Source organism: Ptiloglossa arizonensis, chromosome 2, assembly GCF_051014685.1.
Source record: "Ptiloglossa arizonensis isolate GNS036 chromosome 2, iyPtiAriz1_principal, whole genome shotgun sequence".
Classification (NCBI taxonomy): Eukaryota; Metazoa; Arthropoda; class Insecta; order Hymenoptera; family Colletidae; genus Ptiloglossa; species Ptiloglossa arizonensis.
Window position 1 is genome coordinate 5,345,733 of NC_135049.1, and position 13,515 is coordinate 5,359,247.

The 13,515-nt window shown below is 36.1% G+C and overlaps 1 protein-coding gene and 1 long non-coding RNA gene across 4 annotated transcripts in view; one reads left to right on the forward strand and one right to left on the reverse strand.

Moving 5' to 3' along the window:
- Aop (ETS variant transcription factor anterior open) overlaps positions 1–12,567 on the reverse strand; it is a 37,899-nt gene extending 25,332 nt beyond the window's left edge. For all 3 annotated transcript variants that reach the window (XR_012994350.1, XM_076327671.1, XM_076327672.1), the window contains exon 1: positions 11,873–12,567. The gene's annotated coding sequence lies outside the window, so the exon portion shown is untranslated. The remainder of the gene's footprint in view (positions 1–11,872) is intronic.
- Positions 1–13,515, forward strand: part of LOC143155215 (uncharacterized) — a 50,083-nt gene that overhangs the window by 12,258 nt on the left and 24,310 nt on the right. The window lies entirely within an intron of this gene.

Here is a 13,515-nt window from a genome sequence, read left to right on the forward strand (position 1 = left end):
GTCGAACAGAAGTTTATCAGTTGAGTGAGTGACCCACGCGGCTAGCGTTTTCCGCCCTCTTTTATACCTTCGACTGCTGCACAACTGCATAGCGCAGTATGCACATATACAGTGGCGACAGGCAAAACTTTTCGGATAATTAAGTTTTCATTTCTACCTCCATTCATTTGGAGGGGAAAATTTGAAAAGAATTTTATGCAACACGAGATAAAAAAGTGGTGATGCACAGAAAAGATAACGATCTCATTGATAAACATCTCTTTTTCATTTACTACGATATGTATAATGGTATTTTCCGCCCTCTTTTATACATTCGACTGCTGCACAACTGCATAATTGCACAACTGCACAGCGTAGTATGCACGTATACGGTGACGACACGGAAAACTTTTTGGATAATTAAGTTTCAATTTTTACTTTGGAAGGAATAGGTTGAAAAGAATTTTATGCAACACGAGATAAAAAAGTGATGATGCAAGGGAAAGATAACGATGTCATCGACAAATATTTATTTTTCATTTACAACGATACGTATAAGGCTCGAAAGTTTGCGAATACATCTTGTAAACTTGTATTATAGGGACATCTTTGGTTTTGCTCGCAAACACAATTTTGCAGAATGCTTATGTTTAATATATTAACAGTAGTACTACCAAAGGTAAACGTATTACTATTTGTTACGTTTTACGTATGTGTATTACTACATATCTACGAAATTAGATGGAGAAAGGGCAAATTAATTTACTAGTGCCATTAGTTGTCTATTTTGATAATTGTAATTTTAAAAGGAAGTTCGAAACAAGTCAAATTGACTCCCTTGGTAGTTCTAGTGTTAAACTACCGATGAAACGGTATCATGCAACCTGTAATTTAACTTGTAAAAAATAGAATTATTGCGGAATTTCATGGGTAATATCCATTGGGAATGGAGCACGATATCATGGAAAAAAAAATATATATGTGTGTGTGTGTGTGTGTATGCATGTGTATAATATATAAATATAAAATTATTATATTTAAAACACGCAAGTAGTAGTTGAATCTGCCTGGAGAAAATTATCATAGTTGTTACTATGACAAAATTAGCATAGTGTAATTACATATGTGTTGTATTTTTTTTACTATGCTGTTTTTTTTAGTAATAATCGAGCTACGTTTTCCGGATAACTAAAACAAAATCACCCCCATCTATATTTATATTTAATCAGCGCGAGCCACACGTTGATCATTGATAATTACTAAGGTTCACATATTTGTTGTTCTTTTAAATCGCAGGTTCCGGGTTCTGACCATGTTGCAGTTTAATAGATAACACTCTATATTATTTATAAACATTTCGACCTAGATTTTAGGTTTTATTAAAACATCACGAAATCAATTTACAGAAAATTGAGCGGGTTTAAAGAAATATAGTATTCTAGTATACATAAAACTCGAAACTATAGTCATCGTATAATAATAATATAAATTCATAAAGTAATAAACAATATAAAGAATATCGAAACCATACAATGCGGAAGTTATAAATGGAAATCAAACGGAATAACAATTTTATGTTTCTGCTGGTTGAGCATAAATATAAGTAAAACATATAATTAACATACAATTATCTTCTAAAAATTTAATCTTAAATATTCTACAACTTTACAACTGTACATGGAAGTACCTAACAACATGTATTGTTATCTCCAACACTTCAAGCTCCATTACTATGCAATAGATCACATAAATGTCATTGACTGACGGGGAAAAAGAAGATTACTGTACTCTCGCATAAAACTAGCCTGAATAAGTTCGTGTTTGGAATCATCTTTATCGTAAATTCTCACCGAATCGTCGACAGTAGTCTCGCGAAGATACTTGCAATTTCAAATACAACAATTTTTGTTTTCACTAATGAATCAAGTTCGCTCTCGACAGCGTATCTGGCGCTTACCGAACAAACCTAAACAGTATTGAAAATAATTTCGTTTCAATTAATCGGGGGTCGCGTACTCTTATAACGGAGTGCACGCCCGTCTGATTTAAATGTAATATAATCGAACGAGCTACGTAGGAGTCAACTTAAGGAATTACAATACCACTACGGAGGTCGAAACAGGGCAATATTTGTCATTCTTTTGTAGGAAAAATATAGATCATGATTAAGTTATTAGTTAACGTATAGATAGTTTTAAGGTTGGACAGGGAAAAGCATTACAATATATTCTAAGAATATATAAGTATCAATTTTTATTCCTGTTTATTTGAAAACCAGATGGCAAAAAGAAAATAGAAAGAACCTAACCCAAACCTAACCGGATGACAAAAGAAAGAAAAGAAGAAAGAAAGTTTCTACTTATTTTCTCTTCACCGTTGTATTCCTTACATAACCAGGCAAAATCGAAAGGTCCTGGGTTAGGTCTAGAACAGTTGTGTTGTCGATCGGGTTTAAAAACGTGGATTCGAGATAAATGCGCACAAAGTTTCAACTTCGTTATACTTGTAAAACTACACGGAATTTGTCAACATAACTCTAGTCAGCTATTCCTGTACCACACATAGATTCGTCTGCAGACTCGTAACAAGATTCGAGGCCGACAGAAGCCGCTCGTTCTCCTCTCCGCTATGCACATGGTGGGTATCTTGGTTTTCACGGTACCGATAAGCCTCCACGCTGATTCCAACGCCCACAACCCGTCATAGTACGTAGCAATGTAACATTACCGAATCATTGAAGCTACGTGTGGCAATGTTGTAGCTATCTCTACAATTTTTTCGTCAAGTGTGTTCGGTGCTATATTATACACAAAGGAGTTGTAACTTTCGTTATTGTTTCGATCGTACACCGATGTAATCTGGTCCTGTAATCATTTTCACGAAAGACGCTCGGATGCAGTCTTTATCGCTGCAGTTAACATCTTTTCGTTTAATTTTTCAAGAACAGTTGCACGTCGCCGAATACACCGTAACACGTTTTTAAATATTTTATGAAAAAGCGTTGACAAAATGAGATTTCTTCCAACAAATTTACTATTATACCACTTTAGATGGGGAACTATAGAAAGGAAAGTTCAGTTTTACCTAACGTTACGCTATACTGAAACCGTGTCCCTTGTACTCTGTACAATGGACATATTTGAGGTTTACAGTTAACCCCTTGCCCTACGATAACGCGTATCATAATCAACAAGGTCGGTCGTAACTACCACTGTCCTTGTGACTATTAAATTTTCTTTTTCAAGACACTGTACAAGAGTTTCTTTCTAATATTTTCAAGGAACTATATTTCAACGTACGAATGTGAACTCACCCATGGTTCTTATGTTTTTCCCGATTTCTTACCTAAAAATTTTACGATATTATAGTCGAAGGGGTTAAAATTCTCAATAATACGATTTCTTGCCTTTGATCGATGATGAGGCGACGAGAGAAGCTTTCTATGATTAAATATGTCTCCCCCAAAAAATTCACATCACGATTATTTTGTCGACTCACTGCATGGGACTAAGCGGAAAACACATACGCTGACAGAGAATAATTTGATAAGAATAAAAAAAAAACGCGTTATTTTGACGCATTTTCATTGATGAGGAAAATTACAGAAACCGTGTATATTTTTCTTATACCACCTGCATTGATTTTTATCCATTTAACGAAATAAACATATATCTTCAAAGCTTTCTTCAGAACTTCTTCAAAGCTCTCTTTAGATCGATTTTCTAAAGCTATCTAATTTTATAATTCTCTATGTGATCAATCATAAACCTAGTATGTTTCAGATACGTTCAGATATGCTTCAAACGCGTTCAGACATAATTCAAACAGATTCAAACATGATTCAAACAGATTCAAACATGATTCAAACACGTTCAGACATGCTTCAAACAGGTTCAAACATGACATCGACACGTTCCACGGATGAAGTACGTTGAAGTAAGAAAATAGTACGCACTGTAAATTTTATAAGACTGTCCCAATGTAAGATTTAGAGATATCCACCCATAGCTAAATCTCTTCCGCTTATGAACACGAATTAACGAAGTTGTAACATGTATGTCAGTTTTTATTGTCTAATATATTAATCTTTGTATATTAGAGTTTTACCTATGAATCTTTCCAAGTCGAATGCTAGGACTTCTAATCTACGGTAAAGTGAGCTCAATTTTTGCTCACAAGTTTATTACAATTTCTTTTCGTTATAGAATCACGATATCGTACATTCTTAAACTTACGAAGAGATCCCAAAATTCGAGGCGAAACGTTTTGTTCCGTTTATTATCGCTCCGTTTTTCACGTGATCAAATAATAATACCTTGTCTCATATTAAAAATCTGTCTTATATTGAGAATCGTGAAAATCTATACACGAACGCAATAAGGTTCGTTGTAAGGGTGAGATACAGACTCGTGCAGAGATTTTAGACGAAAATGATGTCGGTGTAAGTCGGTACGATATTGTTACATTGCAGCGGTTTTTATCGATTGAAAATTCCTCCAAAGGCACGACTACCTGTTACTCGAAGAAAGAAGGAAGGAGCGAAAGACCGAGAGCGGATGAGAATCTCTGCGGAGGCACAAAGAGAGCATCGAGACCTCGAATGCACGTGCGTGCAACTAACGCCGACCGGAAGTCGATAAAAAGCTGCTTCACCCTCGTCACTCGGCAGCAGCTCCTCCTCATGGGAACCAGCCTCTTTCTTCTCTCTTTATTCCTCCTCGCTTCTCATTCCGCGCGTTTCTTGTCTCGTCTTTCCCCCTCTCTCGCTCCCGCCCCCGCGCCAAACCACGCCACGCCGACTACCCTCTCCTCGGGAGAAAAGGTTTCTTTCAAGTGGCCCGGTAAACTTGAAAACCTTCCTCTGAAGATGCACTTTACTCTCCAAAGGTGTTTCTTTCTCGCAGGGTGTCTCGCTCGAGAAGACTCCCTCTTTTCCCGGCAAGTTTCTTTTATTTCGTATCGAACGATCAACCCCTTGCGTTTGCTTCAACTTTTGGTTACATTAGTAATTAAAATAGTAGGGCCAAATCTAAAACTGTAAGGTGTCCCAAACATCACCGATCGATTTACTTTTTGAACGAAACCTGAACGGTTTAAGTAATCTTGGTATTCGTCTTTTTACTTAAAAGTACAAACTTGGGAGTTAACGATGGAACAAGATACCTTCCAAATGTTTTTACGGACCACCGATCTTTTCAAAAATTATAGTACGTACTTGGTATCAAGAAACTCTAATAGGTTTCAGGTTAGTCGGTTCTACGTTTTAAAAATGAGGCGAAATTCAAATCGACCGGCGATAAGTGGGACACCATTGTCATTTTAATCCTTGCGTTTGTTTATACTTTTGGTTGCATTAATAATTACAATAATAGGGCCAAATCTAAAACTAATCGGTATACTTCTCGTATCGAGAAATATGAATACTTGGGAAAATATTGATAATGTTCCTCGTTATTTGAGCGAGAGAAATTTTAATTGTTTTTATACAGTAATGAAAATTATTACAATCCAATGGGAACAAAATAGACGGACATTGTAATTATACCGTCGCGCCGAGGCAGTGGAGAGTTTGGCAGGTTATCGAGCGGCTGGTAAGTCTGTGTTTATAAATACGGGATGGAGGAAGTACCGCAATAATACCAGCGGCTAGAGTCGATCGTTATTACCGCAATATCGAACCACCGAAAATCAACCAAGAAAGACAGAGACGAATCGTTCCTTTTTTCGAAAAAATTCTCTTCTTACAAAACTAATCATCACGCCTGTAGCACAACGCGTACTAATTTTGCAATTATCGATTTTAATAACTGTTCAAATATTATAAACGTTTAATAAAGAGAAAGTCGATTAAACTCCCATAGTTTGTTTCTTTTTTCGTTCTTCTCGAAAAAGATCAAAGTTGTGGATATTCCTCGATAAGTGTGACATTTATCCATGAAAATATTTTTAAAATGCAGTTTTACTTAGTTTCTGACACTCTTTTCTACAAAGTTGTGGATATTCCTCGATAAGTGTGACATTTATCCACGAAAATATTTTCAAAATGCAATTTTGGTTAGGTTATGGCCCTCTTTTCCACAAAGTTGTGGATATTCCACGATAAGTGTGACATTTACCCATGAAAATATTTTTAAAACGCACTCTCGGTTAATTTTTAAGGAAGAAACGTTCAACTGGTACCGAAGTTTATTTTCTGTCGAATATTTTTGTCAACTTTTCGGCACAAAAATGATAGTTTCGAAAGGAGTTTAGGGAATCAAGAATCGAAGAAAGAAAGAGGAAGAGCCGATAGAACATGGGCGAAGGTATTTTAAACGCGACTTCCTCCTCGAGTTTTCCTCGAAAGAAGGGAACCGGATGCCATCTATCCCGACCGTCTGCTTCCTTTTGCTCCCTCTTGGAATTAACCGTACAAACGAGAGAGACGGAACATCTCTCCAGAGACGGTTTACCAAGAAGCAGAGAAAGGGAAAAGGAAGCAAGAGACGAGAGAGGACACGAGAAGAGAGAAGAAGATCGAATTGAGCGCTCCTCGAAAGAATTAAGATAGACCGAGACGGAGATAGAGAAAAAGAAAAGTCCAAAGTCCGCGCTTCCGGTACGGATACGGACCGGTTCTCTTCTTTGCAGAAGCAGAGGGACAAACGGGGAAGAAGGGAGAAAGGAGGAGAAAAAGCGAGAAGGAGGGGAGAAAGAGAGAGACAGACAGGCAGACAGGCAAGCAGGCAGGTAGACAGACAGACAGACAGACAGACAAACAGAGAGCAAGACAGAGACGGAAGCGTTTTTTAAAATGCTGCTTGTTAAGGAATTCACTTATTTCAGATATACGCACACATACTTTACTCTTCTTTGGTGTATTTATTTTAAGCGGTTATATTTTATCACATGTTATAAGGCCATTTCATCGCTGCATTATGGTATTTGCAATGGCGTGCGACAAGTAAGTACTACCGTAACAGAAATGATGATATACATACGTGGAGAATAATTTTACGATAATTATTTTTCATCGCTATGAAACTTATAAAATATAAGTTTATAAATTTGGAAATTATATTTCTTTAAGAAAGAAATATACGCAATCTTCCCTTTTGTAGTTTTCAATCGTTTAAATAAAGTACTTTAACCTCAATGTCAATAATTGGGTATCTTTTTTGTATTTTCGTTCAAAAATTGTGCACCTTCTTGTTGAAATATCGCAAAATTGCTCCGGATTTCTATTCTTTGGACAATTTTATCCTAATTATACTAACGTACACCTTTTCTATAACCGGTTATCCATATAGCAACAACTACAGTTAAGCGGACTATAGACAAAAGTATAGGAATATTTTATGGATAAATTATAAAGAATAGATAATACTTAGTTAGAATTTGTTTATTACTTCACGAAAGCTATGATAACGATAAATTATCGAAGAATCATTGTATTCAATTTTTGATACGATTGAAACAACGATTTTTTATTCATTTTATTATTCACTTTCGTTTCACGACTAGTTCTTTTTTATTTTTCGTTCGTTCAATCACAATTTTTCGAATTGCGTATTCATTATACTTTAATGCTATATTTAATTCACATTGAAAGAATGTACTGACTGATTATCATTTATTATCTTTATACATGTGTGTTTACATCGTCAAAACAAACAAACCTTAAAATGTTCCAATATCCACTTAAACCCATATTTGGTCATAAAATCGTAGAATTCCTCTGTGTTAAGGATTTCCCACATCCTTGGTAGTTTTGGTACAAAGTTGTTATATTTCAGTCGAATTTCGTATATCGGTACTCGATGGATTGTAAAAAGGCTAAAAGATAATCGAAGGGAAAACGTAGAAACGAAATTGTTGCTATGTTCGATTTATCCATGCAGGAACATTCGAGGTACCTGGTTATTGACAAATGTAGAAAAAGCTGGTCAGACTGTAAAACAATCAACGTTTGTTCCACCGTCGACAAGAAATTCCAAAACTAATATTCGTTTTTCATTTTTAGCGTCCTTGTTCGAACAATTTCAAAATTTCTTTAACGACAGAGTACCACTGCAATGTCTATCTCTGATAAACTATGATAACGATAAATTGTCGAAGAATCATTGTATTCAATTTTTGATACGATTGAAACAACGATTTTTTATACATTTTATTATTCACTTTTGTTTTAAAAAATTACGTATAAATCTCTATTTCAGGTTATGTCGTAATGTCTTGATTTTCCTGTTTACATGGTTAAAACAATAATTTGTTTAATCTAAGAATTAGAGGAACAAGAAAAACGCGAGACGGTAAAAAAATTAATACATTACAAATAATACTTCTACACACTGAAAACTCTGATTTTATATACTTTCCTTTGTCTTTCGGTTGTTTAGTGCGTATATTAAAAAATATATAGAGAACCTATTCTTTTAACAAAAATAACTAACGAATCAGAATGGATTTCGTAAAATATTAATTTTTATCTTTTCTTTTATCCATATGCATTATGAAATATCTGAACCGTCGAGTGTTTTATGAAATATTGACACTACGTCTGAAATAACTAACTAGTTGTACATAATAACGTTAAAATAACAGTAATAAGTTACTCAACGAAAGTGTCAAAACTAAATAAATCCAATAGAGCCACGTATGTACACATCAAGAAAAGACTGAAAAATGGATCGATGTAAATGTAACAAATTTATAAAAATGTAACTTTGTTTCTTATAAAGAACGAAAAATTGTATTCACTGATCCATTATTAAATGTGTTACAAAAAAAGAGAAAAATCGTGCTAGGTACTGCTTTTTGTGGTTGTTTGTGTAGAAAATCACGATAACACAGTATCGAAACTCGGAGTTGATAACACCATTTAACATTGATTTACAACTAGTTTTATATCTCAACTCACTTTTCTCTATTCAATGATATAATTTTTCTTCTCTTCGCACTTTAAAGCGTTTACTTCATTTTATGCAAAAGGTATGCAAGCAATTTATGTCATCGAAAGAAAAGTTATTTAATATTCAACTTTTAATATGAATTCAAGGGAAATTCAAGAGTTGAACGAATTTATCGAACAATTTCTCAAGTATTTTTTTAGAACAATTTAGCGATAAATGTTAAGTAAAAAAGTATCTAACAATAACAGAGCCAAGACGAGAATAATGGAAGAACAAGCTGAAAGAAATTTGCAGGTGGTTCGATGTCAACACCTCATTCGAGATCTTGACGATCGATCGAGTCCTCCCTTGAGGCTCAGGGAGACATTTTCCATCCCCCTTGCCATTTTGCCAGCGTAGTGCTTCCTCCTTCACTTCCGGGTTCCTAGCTCTTCCGGCCGGAATTATGTTTCGAAAGCCTTTCTTCTTTCGCCCTCCCACAGCCGGCGCTTCCTCTTCCCTCTATATATGTACTTCGTTTCTCCCCTTCTACCATTTATCAGCCCCCTTAACTGCGATAGCAAATGGATGCAAAAACCTTCCGACCAAACTTTTATCCCGCCATTGTTCGCTTGAAAGTTAATGCAAGTAATCCTCAGAAGTTAACTTACTGCGCGTCTTTTCTTGTTCGATTCGATTTTATATTCGAGAAGTACCAACGCAAAACTGATAAATTTACAAATTTCTTAATTATGTCGTCTACGTAGATAAACAAAGTGCTTGTTCAGCGCAGATTTGGGAGCATTTGGACATAACCGGAGGTGAAAGATTTCGTTTTCCCACAAAGAAAAAAAGGGAAGGTAAAGAGAGAAACGGTAACGCGGCCGCGCTAAGGAGGAAGGAATTATGCATGATTTTGTTCGAGCTCACGTGTTATGTAAATGATAACGTGCAACTTCCTGAATAACGATCAAGGAGCGTAAGCAACAGCAGCTTCGCATAGCCGTCGCGTCACAGCCTATATGTGTATATGTGCGCACGCGTACGCAAGCAAATGTTAAGTGGGAGAAAGAGAGATGAGGAGTGGGGACCGTTTGGAGGAGGAAGAGAAGGAGGAGGGGAGAGTAGGGTGGTGATGGTGGTGGTGGTCGTGGTCGTGGTCGTAATCGTGATCGTAGTGTTGGTGGTGGTGATGGTAATGGTGATGGTGATGATAGTGGTGGAGGTAGTGGTGATGGTGGTCGTTGTGGTTATGGTCGTGGTGGTGGTGGTGGTGATGGTTGTGGTGGTGGCATGGCGACGGTCGTGGTGTGGGCAAGCATATAAATTCTTCACAGTTGGAAATTGAGAGGTACAGGGGACAAAAGATTAAGTCGATTATTTTCGTTCAAGTGAAATTCAGCTCCCAATCATACAGTGAAACAACTAATTAAGGTAGCACCGCGTTAGGACACGATTAGAATGTTAAGAAATCGCAAAATGTCGTATCATCTTTTAAATCGTGTAACGAAAAAATGTATCGAGTCTTCGAACAATGTGTTCGATTATATTGAAAAATTTTCTAAAAGGCAATAAACCTTTTTTTCTTTTAAATTTATAATTAATAATTTTTCTATAAAGAATAACCGAGTAACAGGTATTTCCAATAAATTTGATTTTATGAAAATATTTCTTTGTAGGACATCGAACCCATCGAAAGGATTGTCACGCTTGTACGTACAGTAAGGCAATTATGATCTAATTTCAAAATTTTATAAAGGTTGTCATTTTTATGGAATCCTGAATGGGATCGTGTTCATTGATGAAATTGATAATCTCCAAAAGTCCTTTTCTGTGAGGTGAATGGGTTTTGTTATTCAAGCAGAAAAGAAGAAAATTAATGAAATACGGACGATGCGAGGAGAATTTTGTTTACTACGTGTCTAAATTTCGATAGAGGAGCTCGATGGTGATAAGTAGCACATACTAATTTATCAACTCGAAAAATGATCCTTACAAATCCTTACTTAAGTTGCCTTTAGTTAGACGAAGCGCGCTAATCTATAAGCCTCTCAGTAGTGAAACCGATAAACTACACTTTCTGTAAATTGCTCAATTTGAGTTAAATTTTAGTATCTACAATATCAATTTCTTCCGCTTTTTATTTCATGGAGTTTATCAGTTTGACTTTTGAATGGCTCGAGTATGTACGAACAGAATCAAGCGGTCGCCTCAAGTGTTTACGTTGTCATGATTTTTATTTTATTACTACTACCGGAAAATGAAAAACATACGAATAAGTTTGTAATGGTGAAAAGTAGAAAAACATTAATAATTATAAAGAGTTGTCTTTACAGTTACTTTGTAAGTGAAAACACTAAAGCATTTGTAAATCGAGACGATTTAAAAATCAATGTACATTAGTGTTTATTTATTTAGAATATGTAAAGCAATGGCACAAACCAATTTAATTGTTAAATGCAATTGCAATAAACGTTTTTAAATTTACTCAATAATTTATTGTATAATGGTAGACTCGTTATCAACAGCTAGTAAAGGAAAGCAGGTACACGTGGTTTGTATAATTAAGCTTCCAAAGTAAAATAAAAGAATTCAATCAGAATTATGATAAAACGTAACTCGATTTTCTTTACGATTTCATTAAGGAGCAAAAATCTAATTAACTATATTTCAGAAAGAAAACCTTGATTATAATATGTATTTGATAGCATCTGTAAAAAAATATAAATAATGATGTGACCATAAATCTTTTAAATAAATTGTAGCACAATTATTTCGTGGAGCAAAGTTATTTCGAAAGCAAATATAACTACGTAAATACAAATAAAAGAAACAATAAGCAGTAATGACAAAACAAATTCTATCAAATCAAAGATAAATGACCGTTTCTTTTTTTTTTTAAATGTCCTTTAAATAACCAGAGATTTTAAGTTTTGAATTTTAAAGTACATAACCAGTATTTGGTAGTACGTGGCACCTCAGATAAGGAAAGAATCAAGGAAGTAAGAGAGGAAGATCGTTACCTCGATCACGGCTTGTCCGATAAATCGTCTAATGCGGCGTAATATCAGTGCTGAAGATCGGCTAGCGAGTAGAAGTGAACCACCTCGGTGGTCATCGGGCAGAAATCCGCGCCCTAATACGTCGCGACTCCAGCCTGGCATCCACAGGTATCTTCGAGACACCGACCACGCGCACGTGTATCGTTTCTTCCGCCTCTCTTCTTTCTCTCTCCTTCTCTTGGCACCTACTTATATGTACTTATTTATACATCTTGTCCACCCCAATATCCTCTAACGACGATGTAGATTACGATTTATCTTTGCACACAAGTAGATCCGTGGCGATTCGGTCAAAGGATTAGATATTTCTACAGAAATATCGGTTTTCAGTAGTAGCCATGCAAAGAAAGTTCAAATGTATAAAAATATCCATGTGTGTACGCGTATGTCACATAGAGCCTATCTACGCGGCAAAGTGTATCACAGTCGGCACTACTTGAATCACCCTCTCTCTTTCTCTCCACGTTTTATCGAGACGAGTTTAGTAGAGATTTGCAGGAGACCGGTAGATGGACTCGAGGAGGATGCGGAACACGAAACGGATCTCTCTTCACCTCGGACACGATTCGACAAGTCTCGCGATTCTTTAAAAGCCACGAGTACACCACAAAACTAACCCGTTCAACCTCGAAGCTAGTGAGCAACTGAACCGCGAGTCGCGATCACAGTTGGAAGCCTGCCGCCACACACTCCACTCCTCTCTCAGCACTACTGGAGACTCGCGGCACCGCGCATGCGCGGCCTGCCGCGCCGTATTACGCGTTCGACGAACGAAGACAAATGGACTACCGAAACGCACGAACCTTCGAGGCAAAAGAGGATAGATAGATAGCCGGTTATACGGTCCGAACGGAAATAATCGAAGCGTTGTAATCGAGTGGGAACTGCCATGGGAAGATGGTGGGGATTTTACCGACTTCCTCGTAGCTTCCTCGTAATCGCGATCCCGACTGTCGACGCGAACCTGTTTTCCTGCAAGCTCAAATATCTCTTGGAGGTCGAAGTATTTTTTTAACCTAGGGAAATTTAGTTCTTTGACTATTCGTTTTAATTATCACAGAAACAAATTGCGTTCGAATCGAGGTTTTCGGATATAGAATCCTCTGATCGAAATTTTTCAAAATCGTCTTTTCGACGATGCAAAATTGAGTTCCAAAATTATTCGATTAAAATTAAAAATACTCACCAAGTTGTACGGAACAATGATATGATTGTTTGTGATGTAGAAATTAAAAGACAACTATGCGTATGTGAAAATTGTAGGATTAGCGCAAGTAGTGTTTGCACAAACATTCACTAGAAAAGTAACTTGTCTTGGTATTTGGTATTTTTACTCTTTTTTAGCGAAGGACATGATGTGATTAAATTAATCGTTGAATTTTAATAACGAACTTATTATAGTGGATAGACTTAAGCGTTACTTAAGCGAAACCGTTGCGTAATGGAATGTTTGACTTGGAAGTCGTTTTTCTCGAAACAACTTTTTCCGGGCTTGTATCACGAAAACCTCTATTCATCTTCAAAAATTTTGGCGTACATACGAAATAAATGTATCTTAATCGGCTGCACTAGAACCAGGATATCTGCAATCACTGTTTCTACTT